The following is a 6,081-nucleotide window of genomic DNA, read 5'->3' as shown; positions in this document are numbered from 1 at the left end:
AAAATGCCTGAACATTGAACATGCTGTGATCAAGTGGACATCGATGAATGATTGTGTGTATGTGAATGTGTGTGTGCATCGATTAGAATGGCTTGGAAATAATCTCAGAAGAACTTGTGAGGTATTGCAATGACTAATTAGCGGTCTTTGAGCAATGAAAAAGGATTCTCAGGATCTTGATTCTTACTAATGTAAATTAACCTACTAATTACATTGGAACTTTGGTTTCAAATAAAAATTGGTAGCTTATATTATACAAACACCTCTTCAGAAATTGCCACTGGGATATAAATACTTCGGATATTTTTCACCCAGTTCCTTTTGCCATGACTATTTCATTTTTTCAAGTTAGATAGTGCAAACTTGGAATGACTTAAAAACAGGTAAAAAAATGCTTTAAAAATTCTCGAGGACACGTTTTCAAGAAGCATTGATTTCAGAAATGCCTGTGGGTACATGTGCGCCTAGACCCTCCCCCCACCCCCACCTTGACTGACATGAGTGCCACTGTGAAACAATGTTGGGCATTCAGGGGCGGATCCAGAATTTATAAAAGGAAGGTGGCTATTTACAAAAAAATTTGTTTACTATCTTGTTTAAGCCCCAGTTTTTTATGGGGGGAATCAGGCTTTTAGGCAGAATTTTTAAAGTGGGAGTGCAAATTATTTTGGGCCAAAGGCCCATAGTTCATGAGGTCGCATGAGTTCATGAGGCCACAGGCTCCATGCCCCCAGGGGGGTTTTGAGGTATGCCTATGCCCCCCCCCCCCCTCAGAAAATTTTGAAAAGTTGAAGCCTCTTAGACGCGATTTCCGTGATTCTGAGCAGCTTTAAACATCTTTCAATTAAGCTATTAAACCACTGTTTTTCCTTGGTAATTTGACAAAACTATTCTTTCCTCAATTTACCTTGTTTATCATTGAATTATATTTGGGACAGAAACTCTACTTCTTACGAACAGTGATTGAAATTTGAAGTTGAACTTACGAAATTACACGAAAGAACAGATACGCGTCGTTTTGTTCTCCCACGAGCGTGGAAATTTTTAGCCCTTGGCAAAGTGACCTGGGGACGACTTGGTGAGTCAATGCTTTGCTTGTGAAATCACTTCGTTCAATTGAGATTCATGCAAAGAAAAGGGTAAAAAAACTAGCTAAAAGATGCAAATGGATATGAAAATCTAGCCAGCAAGGCTAAAACAACTCTTGAATGGTAAAAGGAATGTATTTTTTTCAAAAAAAATTGTACACACATGTTTTGTTACATTAAGCACAGAAGCTCATAAATTGCCGCCTCAAACAAGCCGTTGAAAATCAGTAGTATAAACGTGGGAGGCGCGGTGGCCTAATGGTTAGTGCGCTGGACTCCGGATCGAGCGTTCCGGGTTCGAGCCCTGGCCAGGGTCATCATGTTGTGTTTAGAACCACTTTACTCTCACAGTGCCTCTCTCCACCCAGGTGTATAAATGGGTACCGGCGAAATAATGCTGGGTGGCAACCCTGCGATGGACTAGCATCCCATCCAGGGGGTGTAGAAATATTCCTAGTCGCTTCATACCATGGAAACTATGGAAACGTTCCGTGGTATGAAGCGGCTAGGAATATTTCTACACTTATCCTGGTTTCAAAACAGGATAAGTGTAGAAATATTCCTAGTCGCGAATTTACAGCAAGGCGCCCAAAAGATTAAATGTGAATTGAATAATAACATGAAACCTCTCTGCTTAAGAAGGCAATTGGCCTTAGAGAAAAACATTCAAAAAACAACATCAGCGGTACCAAACGAAACGTTCTGACAAAAAGACTGTAGAGATTTAAAACACTCGCAGTAAGGTTTTTTCTTTAAACTGGGTTACTTTTAACTAACCTTTTTTGGAAAAGTTTATTTAGAACCAAGGGCTCTCTTTAAGCTGCGTTTACACGACAGAAAAATTGGGTACGGACCCGTCAAAAAATTGTTCCGGACTTGACCACTTTTGTCGAGAAATAGTCGAATCAAAACGGGGTAAGGCGCCTAGGCTCTTACCGAAAGTGGGACGATTAAATGCAGAGGGCCACACAACGTTAGGAAGACTATGGCACAATTTTTGTCGGATCTCACGTAGCTTGGAGATGCATGTACTAGAACTCACTCGAGGTGTATAAAACAGTAATTTTAAATGCACGGCTAGTACGACGACACTTGTGTTGGACAATTTATTTGGCCGATATTTCGACTAGTCAACTAGTCTTCTACAGGGCCAGAGCTGGAATGAGATAAAACTTAGCGGCTCCTAAAATTTAAATTAAAGTATACAAGTGGATAATACGTAACACGATAGCCATATAAGGAAAAAGCATAAAATACAGCGTCGAGGGTGTAATATATACGTATAAAAAAAAACAAAGTAATGTAATAATAATAATAATATGAAATAAAAATGAAATAAAAATAGTAATAAACTAAAGCTAGCTTTCACATAACGATCTAAAGATATAACAGATCACTGTTCAGAGCGTCTATTGAGGCCATTAGGTTCAAGAGTTTTGCCTCGGTCTATGAGATATGCTTCTCTTAATTTGCGACGAGAAGTACTTTTAGTGGGTAGCAATTCAAGAGGGACTAGAGAAATCTCTGATGTGCAGTGACCTGCCATGTTGAAATGAGTAGGGACTGCAGTGGCTGCTTTCTTGTGCCTTGGATTATTGCTGGCCTGCCTGTGTTCAGTGAAACGTTCCCGAAGAGTACGTTTTGTTTGTCCTACATATTGTTGATTACATCAGTTTGCATTCTATCATATATACAAGGTTAGTTGAGTTGCATGTTATGTGATGTTTAATCTGTCTGACTTCGTTAGTACGGCTGAAGGTATATGTAGTTTTGCCATCTTCGATGTGGGGGCAAGTGAGGCATCCATGATTTGAGTTACAGCGGAAGGTGCCGGCTGGCAGCTGACTGCATTGGTTAGGGCTTTTAAGTTTCGCTCGGACGAGTAAATCTCGAAGGTTGGGAGAGCGCCAGGAAAGATACCACGGGTGTTTCTTTGAAGATTTCTTTACAGTTGGAAGAGGAGTTAAGAAGAGGTTGTTTGTTGTGAAGTATTTTCTGAATGTTACGAAGTGCTGGATTGTATGTGATTACTAAAGGAACTCTATCAGATCGTGTTTCGCGAGTGTGTTCCTGCAAAGACTCTTCCCGTGATACCAGGCGTGCTCTGTCGATTTGCTCTGAAATAAAGCGTTGTTTGTAGCCTATTTTAACTAGATATTGCTGAAGTTCTTTAACGCGATGTTCAAAAAAAGTTTTCAGTGGAACAGATTCGGCGTAGACGTAGAGCAAGACTGTAAGGGATTGACCGTTTAGTATGATATGGATGACTTGAGGTGTTCAGTAAGTACTGATGCTTATCTGTAGGTTTAGAGTATAGGTCGGTTTCTATTTTTCCATTGTTGAGGTGAATGTTGACGTCGAGAAACGGAATGGAGGTGGTCGAGCGTTCACTGGTGAACTTTATAGTGTGGTGGATATTGTTAAGATATTTTATGAAATCATCAAGCTTGTCTTCTCCTAATGTCCAGATCATTAAAATATCGTCAATATACCTCCACCAAATAAAAGGTTTGTCCGGGTACAAATCAAGTGCCTTTGTTTCAAAATCGCCCATGAATAAGTTGGCAAATGCTGGGGCCATTCTTGTTCCCATCGCTGTGCAGCTGCATGAAATGTTCGTTGTTAAACTCGAAGTTGTTCATATTCAGAATAATTCGTATCAGGTCACAGATAGCTTCAGTGCGTATATCCTTTTGAGATCTTGCATCTAAGGCTTTAAACAACACTCGAATGAACGAACGAAACACAGAGATCAAATGACAGCTGATGACAAGCTACAGGGACGATAGCGAGGACCTGGGGCTAATTAAGTTATTCCTAGAGAATATTAACAATTATCCCCTGATGTCCCTCCCACACACCTCGACAGACAAGATCAACAACCAGTGAATCCGTTTGGGCATCTTTATTGAGCGAGAGGGCCTGAGGACTCGAGAGGAGACCCCAAGCCAAGGAGGCCCAAACAGGATTCACAGGGGGGAGATCAGTCAAAGAGGGTAGGGGTAAGGCATGAGGAAATCGAAATCAAAAGATAAGCTGAAAGTGCTAGCACTTTTTTTGGCATTATTTTGCTTCGCGAGCATTTTTTTTCTACATTTTATCCCAAAAAGCACTGCTAGCATTATTTTGGATTCTCGACTGATTATGTGTATATTTTTTTGTTAGAAAGCACAATCTGACTTCGTCCAAAGCCTCCCAGATGCATTTTGCCCTCATTTTAGTCAAAGGAGCCGAGGAGGCCTGGGGAATAGGTTTGATAGGTCAGCGGTTGCCATCTAGAAACCCAGTCCATCACACTCGTTCCAAGATGGCGTCATCCACGTTGTCATCGAGGAACAATGGAAGACAGCCAGCCAAGGCAAAAAATATGAAAAATGCTACTAAAAATCTGAAAAATGTAACATTCTGTTCAAAAAAATCGGAAAAAAAGTGAGCATTTTTATGTAAACCACGAGCACTTTTTTAAAAAATTAGCATTATTTTAGCACTTTTTGGGCAAAAAACGAGCACTGCTTTGAGCATTAAATGCTTTTTTTACGAGCACTTTCGGTAATAGCCTATAGGCGCCTACAGGCGCGTTTAGACGGCAGAGAAAAGTGGGTACGGACCCGTCAAAAAACTGGTCCGAACCTGACCACTTTTGTAGAGAAACAGTCAAATTAAAGGTGCGTTTACACGACAGAGAAAATTCGGTACGGACCCTTCAAAAAATTGTCCGGACCTGACCACGTTTGTAAAGAAACAGTCAACTTAACGCGGGGCCATAGGCGCGCTTTAAAACGGGGCATAGGCGCCTATGGCCCCGTTTTGATTTGACTGTTTCTCTACCAAAGTGATCAAGTCCGGACCAATCTTCTGATGGGTCCGTACCCAAATTTTTCTGCCGTGTAAACGCGCCTTACGGCCCCGTTTTGATTCGACTGTTTCTCTACAAAATTGGTAATGTCCGGACCATTTTTTGACGGGTCCGTACACAATTATCTTTGTCGTGTAAACGCGCCTGTAGGCGCCTATGCCCCCGTTTTGATTCGACTGTTTCTCGACAAAAGTGGTCAGGTCCGGAACAATTTTTTGACGGGTCCGTACACAATTATCTTTGTCGTGTAAACGCGCCTGTATGCGCCTATGCCCCCGTTTTGATTCGACTGTTTCTCGACAAAAGTGGTCATGTCGGGAACAATTTTTTGACGGGTCCGTAGCTTTAGCTTGATAAGCTTTACTTGTCATCGCTTTTTTTGGGGCGGTGGAGGCAGGGTCACCCAACAGACCGTTTCGGTAAATATCTGTTCGGAAGATCTATAATCGCCAACGATTTTCAGATTAAATTGTGATGAAAAACTGGAGATTTCTTTAGCTCAAACTTTCGTGACATGGGAAAAGTATGACTGTTGTTTTCGGAGAGAGAGAAATGTCGTTTTGGGCACGAAAAAAGGTCAGGTACGATTTTCAAGAAGGCAATAGCGGCTCGTAAATTCGGGTAATAATATTTCGTTCCCTAAAATTTTCTGAAGTTTGAAAGTTCAGCGTATGCGAAAAGATACACTTTTCTTAGCGTTTGAAAAAAAAAGGCTTTAAAACGCACAAAAAGGACACCTACAACGTAAAAACAGTGTTCCGACAATTATATTAAAATTTTTTCGTTGGGTGCCCCTGAGGGGGATATAAAAACTTAGGATTACGGGGGGGCAGCATAAAAATTTCTGATGAAGAGGGATGGCCATTATATTTTACAAGCACTGTCTATCAAATCGCATCCATCGGACAGTCCTCCGCCCTCCCCATAAAAAAATGAACGGTCACTTAGTGTAGGCAATAGGAAATAACGAATAACTTGGAAAATCTAAAATGAATAATGAATAAGTCTTGAAAATATGGAATAATAAATAAGTCAGTCCCAAAAATTCCTCTTCCACCCCCGATTTTATAACATTGTCAGTGGAACACTCGCGACTAGATCAGAACACTCACGCCTCACGCGAGAATAAAAAATTTT

Source organism: Oculina patagonica, chromosome 4 (assembly GCF_052425735.1).
Source record: "Oculina patagonica isolate OP01 chromosome 4, crgOcupat, whole genome shotgun sequence".
Classification (NCBI taxonomy): Eukaryota; Metazoa; Cnidaria; class Anthozoa; order Scleractinia; family Oculinidae; genus Oculina; species Oculina patagonica.
The sequence above is the reverse complement of the archived record's forward strand: the minus strand, read 5'-3'. Positions refer to the sequence as shown.